This window comes from Pinus tabuliformis, chromosome 6 (assembly GCF_031772625.1).
Source record: "Pinus tabuliformis cultivar Carrire ecotype Pingquan chromosome 6, CPIR1, whole genome shotgun sequence".
NCBI lineage: Eukaryota > Viridiplantae > Streptophyta > Pinopsida > Pinales > Pinaceae > Pinus > Pinus tabuliformis.
Window position 1 is genome coordinate 747,064,766 of NC_142292.1, and position 14,015 is coordinate 747,078,780.

The 14,015-nt window shown below is 41.3% G+C and overlaps 1 protein-coding gene across 4 annotated transcripts in view; it reads left to right on the forward strand.

Moving 5' to 3' along the window:
• Positions 1-14,015, forward strand: part of EMB25 (DEAD/DEAH box helicase) — a 404,169-nt gene that overhangs the window by 346,999 nt on the left and 43,155 nt on the right. The gene's annotated exons all lie outside the window — the stretch shown is intronic.

The following is a 14,015-nucleotide window of genomic DNA, read 5'->3' on the forward strand; positions in this document are numbered from 1 at the left end:
AGGAGTAGGATTGCACAGACTGCTTGGATGTCTTCTAGTGTACACTCTTGTAGATAATATAGGAAGTGGAGTCGCCACTTGAACAAGAAGCTAAGCACAGAAAAGCTTGAAAAGCAAGAACCAAGGACAGAAAAACTCTATCCCCGGCAACGGCGCCAAAAAATGTTGTCGCGCGGATTGACACGACAACGCTCAGACCGGGGGCTGTCACTCTGATCCCCGGTCTCTCCGTTTAAGCCTGTCTCCCACGGCTAAGGGGGGTAGACCCTGAGGAAAGATGAAGGCCAACTGCCAGACAGTTGGGCCAGGAGACGAAAAGCACTAAAATGACTTGACGAATTGAGCAGACCAGTGCCTTAAAAGATCTAAATGATTACTAGCTAGATGATCGAAGAACATGAACCACGACCAGCAATCATCAGGAAAAGAGAGCAATGCTTTAAATATTCAGTAAAACACAATGTTCATCAAATAACGATATCCAGCAACTTAAAGGAAATAAATTACTTCAAACCACAAAGAAACCGGATATCAATTTCATGCTCAGATCTCAGCGTGAAAGATACAGCATAAATAAAAGACTGAACTGGCAAAGACAATTTTCCACAATAGTTTTTTTTTTTTTTTTTTTTTTTTTTTTTTTATGTTTAATAAATAAAAAAAATCTAAGAAAACTAAATTTTTTTAAATTCAAACTAAAACTAAAAAAATCAAAATCTAAAACAAATAAATAAAAAAAAACTATGCCTAAAACAATATAAATTAATCCCTTTTTTCTTTTCTTTTTTTTTTTAAATTTTTCATAAAACAACGAACCTAAATAAAAAGAAAAAGGACTTTAAATTAAACTAGAACAAAAATCTAATACAATGCTAAGTCTAAACCATTAAACATTTTTGATTTTTTTTTTTTAAATTTTATGAACCTACATTATAGAATTAAAATCTAATAAACAAAAATACGTAACTAAAGTGAAACCTAAACTAACCTAAAACTATATCTGAAAATGCATATACATAAAACCTAACTATGCTATCACGTATGCTTAACCAAAGCAGGGAAAACGAAACTGAAAGAGACGACCAAAACGCAATGGCAGAGATACGATTCTCGGTCTTTCGACGGCAAGGGAAAACGCGCAGGGGATGGCAGCCACAGACTAACGCTGAGGAGAAACGAAGGCAAAGATAGGACGGGGGTCGACGATGACACACTCTGGCAGACCACGGAAGCACGCCAAGGATTCCGCAAGCAAAGCCAGGCTTTCGACGGAGCAGAACGGGCTCTCAGGCTCAGCTATACCCACATGAAAAAAATAACGCCTCACTTATAACTGGTTTGCGTGGTAGGGGGACGGAGTTTCGATAGGCACAGGTGCAGGCCAAACCCAACAAGAAAAAATGCAGATGGATACGCTAATGACTGAGAGACTTCAACCATGAAAACGATTTTGAAGCAAATGATTCAGTGTGTGAAAGTATAACCACCATAAAAAAAAACGAGCAGTTAAATTCAACGTTATACCCAGAACAGAATTCGATTTTTCTTATGCCACTGACTGCGTTTTTTTTTTTTTTTAAAAGCTCGAAGCCGGCTCAGAGTTTAAATGCGTGAAACATCTTCAAGTGATGGCGGCAAGGGAAATTCGAGGATGCAAATGGACTTACGCTGGCTCTCAAACTGAAAGACGATTTCATATGAAACAGATATGCATACCTGGTGCGATGGTTGCTAAATGCAGAGGACGCTTGGGTGAATGCTCTTCTGTTGCAGAAGCCCTTTGAAAATTGCGTTATCAATGTATGCTTTGACTGATGAATGCAGCTTGACACCTTCAAACCCACCCACGCAAGAAATGCAGCCTCGTTGTCTAACCTTATAGCAGGATTGGAATGCCACGATTACTGTTAACGTGAAAACCCTTCAAAATTAACCTCAAATCAAAATTTTAAAGCTCTGGAACAGCCAGATTTAACCATGATTGCAGTAACATTTTCAAGATACCAAACATTTGAACTTTACTGTGAAATAAAGAAAATCCCTCATGTAAAACAGGAAATAAACCCTAAAAGATTAACCCAGGGCACAAACAGCTGGGCTCTGCACAGAACCGCTTGTGGGAGTCGGCTGGTTCAGCCCAAAACTTCCCCAAACGCCCACAAATAACCTTCACCTAAAAGTTTCCTGCACACCTCAAGCAAGCATCAGCAAAAAGGGCAAGAAATGCTGCTAGATTTCAAGAGAAAATGGAGATACCTGCCATTTTCCAGAAACCCTACAACATTCAGACCCTAGCACGTGAGCAAGATACCTGTACTCACAATGCTCTGAAAAAATCAGCTATTTTAACTGTTGAAAACTGAAATATGCAGGAAAGAGAACACCTCACAGCAATTCCAGAGAGTAACACCAGCCAGTTTGAACCCCAAAGTCCTTTTATTAATCAGAAATCAGTTTACAAGAAGAGCTTTCAGTACAGACTCACAGTTCAGATAAAACTGAAAATGACCTCCTAAGACCCTACATAAAGGAAATGATCCCAACGGCTAGTTTTGGGTGATCCACAAAAATATTATTATTTTATTGCTTAGGGTTTTTGCTTTATGCTTTTTATTTTTTATTATTTTTATTTTTCAAAATTTTTTTATTTTTTATTTTTTATTATATATGAATTTATTATTTTTATTCATTAAAAAAAAAAAAATTTTAAATTTATTTTAAGACGGATCATCAAACCCAGCCGTTGGAATCATCACCTAGCACCTAGGACCTAGGACTCATGAGGGGATTTACAACATTTTCAACCCTCAAGACACATTTCATCATGATTTTTTACAATCTTTACAATTTACATCTCAAAGGGATGAATCCACTTTAACATAGACCCTCATAGACCACCCAGATCTGCGACACAACTATAATCTAGCAGAGTAACACGCTAGGATTCTCCTAAAGTCCTAATAACGAAATGCATCCCGGCTTTGGGGTTGGGTTTGAAGGAAAACTCTGCCGATCCATGGATCGGTGAGACTAAAAACCTCCCGGGACGCAGATCGTCATTAGAAAGTTAGGTCCACCTAGGCAACTTTACAGACCTGTTCCCCACTTTTACAGCAAGACTGTCTGTGAAAATTTGGAAACCTGAATCCTATTGCGGCAACTAGAAATTATTCTCCTAATTGTTATTTTAAATTAACAATTTATCTATTGTTTCCTATAACAAATACTGAATAACTCACACTGCAACCTACACAAATAAAACTGCGGAATAATAAACACTGGAAGAAATTCTAGCACACACACATAAATTTACACAGTTACTTTTGGACCAATGTGTTGAAATTTCTAAGTCTAACCCGTTAGAAATTCTTCTTGCACTATCTGGTTTATTTCACCTACTTGTTTAATTTCTTAACAAGTTATTTAACCATATAAATACTTAAAATAAACACTAATACAGTCTCAACCATCTATAGATCGTCAACTGAAAGAATAGACAAACACACAAGGGACACCATTATTTTTGGACAATCGTCCCCGGAAAAACCCAACTTGGGAAAACCGATGCAGCAGTTTTGAGGGTTTTATTATTAAGCAACTTTCTTGAGTACAACTAGGGTTCCAAACTGGCTCACCCAACAGAGAAATCAATCTAGCAGTAATACCTCTCTTCGGAAGCAGATATTCAGCAAGTTTGCTCCATGAAAATCTCTCCAACACTTCTCTGAAGCTCTGTGTCAGCCCTCCTGGCCTTTGCATTACTCAGAAGCCCCCTACATCATCCTTTTGCTGCTCTGCGTTGACTCTCTAGCCCTCTGCGTCACTCACGCAGGCCCTGCTAGCCTCTGCGCAGTCACTCTGGCCCTCTGCGTGGCTCTTGCTGGCTCTGTGTAGCCTCCTCTGCCTTTGCACTGGTCCTTCGACACTATCTCTGCCTCTCTGCTATGCACTCACTGCTCCTCATTGCAACTCTGATCACTTGTTCAATTTCTCTCAACAAAACCCGCTCTAGAAAATCAAACTCATTGATCAATCTTGGTGTATTTCCAACTGACCCTCAAGCCTCCTCTTATACTTTTCCTGTTGAGTCTTCAGTGGTCGAGATTAAATCTCTAATCAACGGCTAAGATTAGATTTGGCTTGATCTGTGTCATTTAAAACCTTCTCACCCAATTTTATATTAATACCCATTAATATTTTTATTTTCTTAAGTTTAGACTTAGGAACTCATTAAAAATATTAATTATTTTAATATATCACTAACAAGGTGGAATTTCCCCAAACCATTTATGGGTCTTGGAGATCTCATGTGCTTTAGCCTCTCCACCAATTTTCATGGCTAGAGAACATCTGATGCTACCCCAAATCAACACTCCCTCTTCACGAGGAATGTGTTCTAGTAATGCTCCACCACTAAGCATTACCCTAATCATCTGGCACCAGTACCTATGCTAATGCTTGGACTGCTACCCAACATCCTCTGCACTATTGTCTCCTGTACTGCTGCCCATGGCTTTGCCACTGCCACTGCTACATCTGTACTGCAACTCCCTCTGCATCTGTGTTGTTGCTGGTCCTTCCTCCCAACATGACATCTAGATTGCAACTCTCTCTCATCATGTTACATCATGTTGCCTATAGCACTACCACTGTCATTGTTGCATTGCAACTCAGTTACTGAGAAGTAAGTAACTGATCTACCTAACTACTGACATCCTTGTCAGGCTAGAAGCCCTCCTGATGTTGAAGCTCCCTCTGCTGCTATCATGTGCTCCCTTTGTTGCCTCTGCGTTGTTGCAACAACTTTGTGCCTCTCGCACTGCTGCAAAGACCTTTGTGCTTTTCTGCACTGTTGCAACTAGCTCTGTGCCTCTCGCATTGCTGCAACCCTCACTATGCTGCTACAGATCCCTGCACTCTAGCATTGTTTTGCCACTCCATCCGCATCTTGCTTCTACCGACATCCGTCATCCTACTATTGTCACTTGGGGCTCTCGTAGCTGGATATGATCCAAGAGTTCTGCTACCTCAAGGATCCTACCCCACATCTTCTGTAGTCCTCCTGACTATAGCTTGATTTCACACCACCTCTTCTCTAGAGGTGTATGAGCACTTATGGGACAGTCATCATCTGTCTAGACTTCTTTCTCTGCCTTTGTCGGCGTTGCCTTGGAGTCAAAAGCTTCTCCCTTATTCTTCTTCTTGGGACATAGGTTTGCATAATGACCCAGCTCCCCATAATGGAAGCACTTTACCTTGGAGATGTCCTTCTTCTTTCTCTTCCCCTGCTGTTCCACAGATGCCAAAGCTGCATCCTCCTACTCCCTTTCTTGATTCGACCTCCTTTGCAGCTACTTCCCGCCTTGGTCAGTGGTTTGATCTCTTCTTGGCAAAGAGTTTCCCACATCTCTTTCCATCTTGGAATATTAGCTCTGCCCAAAATGCTTTGGACAAATGTCTCCAACTCCTCGAAGACTACATTTAGGGCAGCCCTCACCATGAACTCCTGATCCGACGTGGCCCCTTCTGCATTTGATACGACCACTGCTGATTCTCCAATAGCATCTTCCTCTGCACAGAAATGCCTTGATACAATGTTGCAAGGTATCCCACATCTCCTTTGCTGTGTTCTTCTTGGCAATATGCTGAACTACATGATCCTTGACCCTATCAAGGATTATGCACTTTGCCTTGGCCATTGCATCCTCATACCTTTCGTTATCAGCTAGGTCAACTGGGATAGCCACAGTTCTCAAGGTGAAACCCTTGATGCGATGTTTATCCAAAACAGACAGGATCTTGGCCTTCCATATGACAAAGTTGGATGCCTCGTCCAACTTGTCCTGATCCCTCAGTCTGTTCATTGCCATCTCCGTTGTTCTCCTCGACTCCCTCTGAGTCTCGACTTCCCTCCTGGAAGTTCTCTCTTAGACTCCCTTTGAGTCTCAAATTCCCTCTTGGAAATCCTACTGCCAACTGTCGAATCGTTCCTTTATGATCCCCTTTGCTCTTGCAACACTGATTTGGATTTCTTGGCTAGAAATCCGCCTAGGTAGCGACTCCCTCTACCTTAGTTCTGTCCCATTAGGTACTGTTCGGCTTCGACAGCAACAACACCCCACCAGCTTCACAATCCACAATCTGCCCACAGCTCCCTAGGCCCCAGCAGCTGAAGAAACTGAGCCAATTAGCTCTACGCAATCCTAGCAAGGTTGAATCGCTCTTCTGTCCAACTACGTCAAGCCTACTTGACTGAGTAGGATGACGTGGCCCTTCGTGAGCCTTTTCTACCTCTGCGTTGACCCTTTATCTGGCTCAAAATGACGACGTAGGCCTTCTACGTCATTCCTTCTCCGCTGTTATCTGCTTAGGAACAACTTCTGTCTCTTGGGACAACTGTTTTTGCTGCAAATTTTTTGATTTCAGCTGGTGCCTTCAGTTCTCCTATGATTTGCAACTCTTTGATACCATGTTGAAATTTCTAAGTCTAACCCGTTAGAAATTCTTCCTGCACTATCTGGTTTATTTCACCTACTTGTTTAATTTCTTAACAAGTTATTTAACGATATAAATACTGAAAATAAACACTAATACGGTCTCAACCATCTACAGATCATCATATGAAAGAATAGACAAACACACAAGGGACACCGTTATTTTTGGACAATCGTCCCCAGAAAAACCCAACTTGGGAAAACCGGTGCAGTAGTTCTGAGGGTTTTATTATTAAGCAGCTTTCTTGAGTACAACTAGGGTGCCAAACTGGCTCACCCAACAGAGAAATCAATCTGGCAGTAATACCTCTCTTCGGAAGCAGATATTCAGCAAGTCTACTCCACGAAAATCTCTCCAACGCTTCTCTGAAGCTCTGCGTTAGCCCTCCTGGCCTCTGCATCACTCAAAAGCCCCCTAACGTCATCCTTCTGCTGCTCTGCATTGGCTCTCTGGCCCTCTGTGTCACCCATGTGGGCCCTACTAGCCTCTGCGCAGTCACTCTGGCCCTTTGTGTGGCTCCTGTTGGCTCTGCATAACCTCCTTTGCCTCTGCACTGGTCCTTCAACACTATCTCTGCCTCTGTACTATGCACTCACTGCCCCCCGTCACAACTTTGATCACTTGTTCGATTTCTCTTAGCAAACCCCACTCCAAAAAATCGAACTGACTGATCAATCTTGGCGTATTTCCAACTGACCCTCAAGCCTTCTCTTATACTTTTTCTGTTAAGTCTTCAACGGTTGAGATTAAATCTCTAATAAACGGCTAAGATTAGATTTGGCTTGATCTGTGTCGTTTAGAACATTCTTACCCAGTTTTATATTAATACCCATTAATATTTTCATTTTCCTAAGTTTAGACTTAGGAACCTTTTAAAAATATTAATTATTTTAATATCTCTCTAACTGGGTGGAATTTCCCCAAACCATTTCTGGGTCTTGGAGATCTCATGTGCTTTAGCCTCTCCACCAATTTTCATGGCTAGAGCACATCTGATGCTACCCCAAATCAAAACAAGGTCCCTAGAAAAACCCAACTTGGGAAAACCGATGCAACAACTGAGGGTTTAATAGTAAGCAACAGTCAAATAATCTGAGTATAACTGCATGTTGAAACTGGCAATCCTATAGAGAAAAACTGGCATGAAAAATCTAGTGAGGAAATCTGCTCACTCCACAAGCAAATTCGAGCTCTAACCTCAACTCAAATTGAGTCGTTCAAACTGGCTTTGTGCAGCTACTGTGTCACCCTAGCGCAGTCACTTCTGCACCTAGATCGAACCAACTTCTCTTCAAGCCATCTGGTCTGCTACTCTCTGGGAAAATGTCTCTCTTGGCCTCCAAAACCTCTGCTCGGCTTGTAGCACCGAAACTCTGCTTTTCCCAAGCATATTTGAAATTGCCTCTAGAGGCTACTACGTTGCTCTGCGTCAACCTCACTGTGGCTCACTTGCCTCTCTGCAAATGCAGTCATCGGATCTGGAAATCTTCCCCTGACTTCCCTGTCTCTGCCCCTCTCTCATTACTTCGATCTTTGACTCTCTCTCCGGCAACTGACTGTTGCTACTCTAGAAATAGATCTGCCAAGAAATTGAACTACTCAAGTGCCCTCTCCATCACCACATCAACCTCCTCTTATCATCCTCTATTGGAGCACCAACGACCAAGATTAAAACTTAATCAATGGCTAGTATCATCTCTAGATTGATCCGTGTAAGTTTCTAGATGATTCACACCTTGACTTAATTAATATTGATTAATTAAACATATTCCCTAAGTTTAGACTTAGGAAATATTTAAAAACTGGTTAATAACCCAATTAAGTCATTTTTAGGCAGAACTTCCAGAAACGATTTCTAGGTTTTGGAGATCTCATGCATTCTAGCCTCTCCACAAAATTTCAAGGCTAGAACACATTTGATGCTACAAAAAATAACACTCCCTCTTAGTTTGTGACAACACTCTGTCTCTACATCATCTTATGTCACGGTGCTAATGTTTGGCTATTGCTGCCCACCAACTACTACGCAACTTTGATATCTGATGCATCTGTGCTGCTACTAACCCTACTGAATTGTTGCCAACACTGCATCTGCACCGCAACTCCCTCTTCATTTGTTGTTGCTGCAACTGCAACATCTGCAATTGAAAAGCATCCTAAATACTAAATCAACTATGATCAATGTGATGCATTTGTCATCTGACTCTTTGACTATTGCTAGTATCTGTGTTGTCATTGAGGCATCTGCGTTGTTGTTGGCTTTGCACTGTGCCGCTTGCACTACTGCCAACTCTGCATTGTGCTCCCCAGCATTTGACTGCAACTAGACTCTGCATCTATCACTCTAGCATTTGATTGCATCTACTGTCATTGATCCATCCTGCTATTGAATACTACGGGCTCCTGTAGCAAGATACTGATTTAAGAGGTGGACCTCCTCAAGAATCTTGCCCATTTGTAGCATTTTGGGGCTACAACACTAAATCACCCCATTTCACCCTTGGGGTTATGTCAACTAACATGTCAAAGTCTTCCTCCAAACTAGAGGACAATCTATCGATCTCTGTTGATGCTGCCTGCTAGTCCTGCTTCTCCTCCTTGTCCTTCTTCCTGAGAGGACACTGGGTATTGTAGTGACCAAGTTCACCATATCTGAAGCACTTGACCTTTGACAAGTCCTTCTTTCGTTGCTCACCCTATCCATCACTAAGACCCTTTGATGCGAGGGTCACATCTCCTCCTTCACATGCTTCGATCCACTACTGCTGCCACTGATAGAGCTCTTTATTAGAGCTTGTCTCAACTCCTCTTGCTACAAATCGGCCCACATTCTGTCCTACCTGGCAAGGTGTCTCTGCCCAAGATACTTTGGACAAATACTTGCCACTCCTTTGAGACACTGTTGAGTACCAATCACACTAGCTTTATGGGTTGAGGCGCTACTCCAACAGTTGCAAGTTGGTCCCTGATCTTCTGAATCCTGGTGAGGAAGGGGTCTATGCCTTCCCCCTTCTGCATCCTGGTGCACCTCAACTTCTTCTCTAAGTACATCTTCCACTGCTCGGAAGTGCCCTAGTACAGCATGGTGAGAGTCTCCCACATCTCTCTGGCAGTCCCTTTGACAGCCATGTGTGAAACAATGTGATCTCAAACACCATCAAGGATCAACCTCTTTGCCTGTGCGATCTCCTTTCTGTACTCCTTTAGCTGATCTGTAGCTGCGGGGATAGCTGCCACAACATCTGTGAATGGTTTCAGGCCATATTCATCCAGAAGGAAGGACATCCTCGCCTTCCAGATGACATAGTTGGAGGCACCATCCCAACCTGTCGAAGTCCAATAGTGGCCATCTCAAACAATGTCGAAAATCTCCTCTTCCTTTTTGCTCAGCTATTTGCACTCCCTTCTAGAGTGAGAAACTATGAACACAATGACTATTGATCTGCAAGGGAAATCAAACTTCTTGAGACTAGAAGTTCCCTATGGAAAATTTTCCCTCAGTGGGTGCTCTTCTTCCACCCAACGCTAGTTCTGCTCTAGAAAACTGCTGCAAAACTACTACATCCAGCTAGAGATCTGCTCTGTGAAAAATATTGGTTTGCTCCCTCTACCTCTGGAATCCCTCAATCGAGAGAGATCGAATTTTTTCTCCCTCTCAGAAAAATCGATTCTCCTCTAGAAATTCGACCTCTTGACCAAGGTGACTGCGATGCCTCTGGGGTTTCGATCTGCTACCCCTCAATGAACAACGAAACTCCCTCTTCCTTCGCTACTGAGCTCTCTGGCTGATCATCTGCGCTCTGATACCATGAGAAAATTCGGAAACCCGAATCCTATTGTGGCAACTGGAAATTATTCTCCTAATTGTTATTTTAAATTAACAATATATTTATTGTTTCCTACAATAAATACTGAATAACTCACACTACAACCTACACAAATAAAACTGCGGTATAAAAAGCATTGGAAGAAATGCTAGCACACACACATAAATTTATGCAGTTATTTTTGGAACAATGTCCCCGGAAAAACCCAACTTGGGAAAACCAGTGTAGCAGCTGAGGGTTTTAATATTAAGCAGCAATGAAATAATTTGAGTACAACTGGATGTTGAAACTGGCAATCCTACAGAGAAATACTTTCGAGAAAAATCTAGTGAGGAAATCTCCTCACTCCATAGGCAAATCTGTGCTCTAACCTCAGCTCAAATTAAGCCGTCCAAGCTGGCTTTGCGTAGCTACTGCGTCACCCTAGCGTAGTCATTTCTGCAGTCAGCTCGAACCAAATTTTCCTCAAGCCATCTAGTCTGCTATTGTCTGAGAAAAATGTCTCTCCTGACCTGCAGAAGCTCAGCCCAACTTCTGGCACTGAAACTCTGCTTTCCCCCAGCATATTCGAAATTGCCTCTAGAGGCTACTGCGTTGCTCTGTGTCAACCTCATTATGGCTCACTTGCCTCTTTGCAAATGCACTCACTGGATTTAGAAATCTTCCTCTGACTTCACCGTCTCTGCCCCTCTCTCACTACTTTGATCTCTGACTCTCTCTCCAGCAACTGACTATTGCTACTCTGGAAATGGATCTACCAAGAAATCAAACTGCTCAAGTTTCTTCTCCATCACTACATCGATCTCTTCTTATAATCCTTTGTTGGAGCACCAACGACCAAGATTAAACCTTAATCAATGGCTAGGATCATCTTTGGATCAATCCGTGTGAGTTTGATGATTCACGCCTTGACTTAATTAATATTGATTAATTAACCACATTCCTTAAGTTTAGACATAAGAAATAATTAAAAACTAGTTAATAATCTAATTAAGTCATTTCTATGCAAAATTTCCAGAAACGATTTCTGGGTTTTGGAGATCTCATGCATTCTAGCCTCTCACAAAATTTCAAGGCTAGAACACATCCAATGCTACAAAAACTAACACTGTCTGCTTTCGCAGCGCCTCCAAAAATTGAACATATGGTGATTCTTTTCTTAATATAAAGTGTTGGAAACATCAATGTGGATGCTGAAACCTTCATATAACTCCCCTCATGACAACAAAAACTTCCAACTTCACTATCCCACCATTAACAAAATTTATATAAAAAGTGCAGCAAGCCCCTTGCTGCGTTTTTGCAAATTTCATCAAAATTACCTTTTTCTGATCTCTTGAGCCAAAAAACAAAGCTTCAGAGCTGAGTTGAGCTTTCCTGCTGGAGATTCACCTTTGTACTGGCCTCTGCAAGTATATCTAACTTGCCCCTTTTCCTCTTCCTTCCAGATTCCTTGACTTCAGTGAGCTTCTTCTTCACCAACTTGAGTCTTCCTTTTAACACCAAATTCTGAACATACAAACTTTTTACTTGCCTATGCAGAGGCAAGGTCCACTTCAGCTTGTATTTAGCTTTGTCAAGGACAAGCTCAACAACTTCTAACTGTCTAAACAAATACAACTTGTCCATGTGATCCTTTTCTGCAAATTGATCCACTTGTTGTTGAACTCCTTCAAGTTGTTCCAGAAGCTTCTCAAATTCTTTCTGCCCATAAAAAAAATATCTTCTATTGAGGTTGAACAGTCTCCACTACTTGCATTTGCACCTTGGCAGCAAACCTAGTTCTAGGTCTCCTTGACTGCTCATTTTCCTCCTTCAACTCTTCAACATCAATGACCATTTTGCCTTTGCTTTTGGCAACATGTGCCAACGTTTCCTTTGATGGCCCTCCTTCACTAGGCTTAATAGTTTCTTGTGATATTTTATGCCTAAGTTCCCTATTCTCTTGCTACAAGTATGCTATTGGTAAATGGGCCTTGTCCAATTGATCTTGTAACTCTCCAATTTTTTGGTCCTCATCAATTTCCACTTCCTTTTGTGTGCACTTTGATTCCATAACTTAAATAGGTGAAGTGGAGGATCTACAGGAAATCTCGTAGCTGCAACTCTTGTTCTTGGTATCCTTGCCACCTTTTCTACCTCGGGTGAGAAATGTAGCTTCTTAGCACTTTTCTTATCAACTAATTTGCTTTTAGTCAAAGGCTTTTTGACTGAGCTTGCTGCTGCAGGTGAAGCTTCTTTAATCACAACTGAAGGAGTGTCTTTCTTGGCCTTTTGACTATTTGAAGATTGTGTTGCCCATGGCAAGATTTTTGCCCAAGTTCAAAAGCCAGTTTGTTGCATTTTCAAGCACCTTCAGTACCAGCAATTTGGTTAATGAAAAATGCAACAAACTAGCTTTTGAACTTGGTCAACCATCTTAGATAGACTCCTAAACAAATAATAAGGAAGATTCAAAGATTTCTTGCTAGTAAAATGCATTAAGAGCCTAATGTGATAGTGATACACCTTATTGAACCTCCCTTCACATGTGAAGTACCTTTGGATCACCTCCAACAATTTACTATGGTGATCTTGTAAATAACTCCTTGGAACAACAAAACCATACCCTTTTCGGTGTTTTGGCTTGAGAAAGTCCTTGAAATCAACCAAATCAAAATCCATACCTTTGAACCATTCCTCTCCACTCAAAGGGATCTTAGTGGCCTCAGCTATTGATTGAGTTGAGACTAGAAAAGTTAGACTTCCCACCTTTGCTTGCACACCATCAAAACCCCTAGCAAATTCCTTTGTCAATTGTAAATGGTACTCCTAAATTTTCTCACAGAATCTCATACACCCTACTTGTTCATAAGCCATTCTGATTGCTGGATCCGCATTGATGGTTGTGATATCTTGTGGTTCAAAATGTACAATGACTCTCCCTTTGTGCTTTTTGTCTTTTGGAGTTGACATAGTTTCTCTTTTGCAACAATGAATAGTTTTAGGGTTATCAACTTGTTTCTGTGACAATGGAGGTGTTATGATATTTAAAATCTTTTGACAACGACTTAAGATATAATCCAGCAATTACACAAAAACATACAATTGCATACTTTCTTACGCAAACCCTATAGAACTTGGAATTTCATAACTGTTGGCAAGAATTTAAACTAGGGATAGTCGCAACGCACAAGCCAGAAATGAAATGTTGGAGACATTTTACTATTTAAAACACTCTTGAGCATAAACTTTAAGGGAAACAACTTTGTTATAGTTTTAAGACCAAGGCACCTATTGCATGCAAGGGCTCACACAACAAAAAGGCAAATTGACAACGAGAAAAGAGGGATATGACCCACTGTGTGGAATCACAGCAGATTAGGATAAAAACACAGTGCAAAGGAAGAAAATGCAGCGAATTTCAGAAGAGCAGCGACAGTAATTTTATACTTTTTGCAGGCTTTAAATGGTTTATGTTGGCTTCTATATGCAATTTTAGAGTTCTTTCAAGACTAAAGGATAAAGATAGAGCTATATTTGCACCTATGAGGGAAGTTTGACCATCAACATGCGAGAATTTGAGCACTATGTGACAATGTTGCACGAAGCGGGAGCGAAGCGGAAGCGCGGAGCGCGGAAGCGTCATTTTCCAAAAATCTAGGAAGCGAAGCGTCCGCGGAAGCGTCTGCTATATATATATATTTTTTTATA